Raw genomic sequence first — 370 nt, 5'->3', positions numbered from 1 at the left:
GTGCGGTTACGCAGCCTCACTACAAGTGACTACGTGCGACGTCGCAGCCTCTCTACAAGTGGCTACGTGTGACTACGCGTGACTACGCGTGGCTACGTGTGGCTACGTGCGACTACGCGTCCCCTCTACGAGCCGCCAGGTGCGACTCCCTAGGCCCGCCACTCACCGGCAGCGTGTTCGCGCGAGCTGCTCGCGTCTACAACGGCATGCGGGCCGAGTGCACCCGCGGCGCGCGCCAGTCACGTTTGCCGCAGCGGCAGCAGCTTCCGATGTCTGTTACTGCAAAACTTTGTTCTTCTGCAACATATAGCGTCGCGGCTACTCGACGCAACCGGCGAATACGGTCGCGTTTTACTCTCTCGCTTTTTTT

At 61.1% G+C, this 370-nt stretch overlaps 1 protein-coding gene across 1 annotated transcript in view; it reads right to left on the bottom strand.

The window, feature by feature from the left end:
* The window catches only part of LOC119833074 (eukaryotic translation initiation factor 5), a gene marked incomplete at its 3' end in the record, with an annotated part of 22,709 nt that overhangs the window by 7,226 nt on the left and 15,113 nt on the right, over nt 1–370 (bottom strand). Inside the window, exon 4 of the mRNA XM_038356947.1 lies at nt 167–297. The remainder of the gene's footprint in view (nt 1–166; nt 298–370) is intronic.

This window comes from Zerene cesonia, chromosome 16 (assembly GCF_012273895.1).
Source record: "Zerene cesonia ecotype Mississippi chromosome 16, Zerene_cesonia_1.1, whole genome shotgun sequence".
In the NCBI taxonomy this organism is placed as follows: domain Eukaryota; kingdom Metazoa; phylum Arthropoda; class Insecta; order Lepidoptera; family Pieridae; genus Zerene; species Zerene cesonia.
The sequence above is the reverse complement of the archived record's forward strand: the minus strand, read 5'-3'. Positions and strand labels throughout refer to the sequence as shown.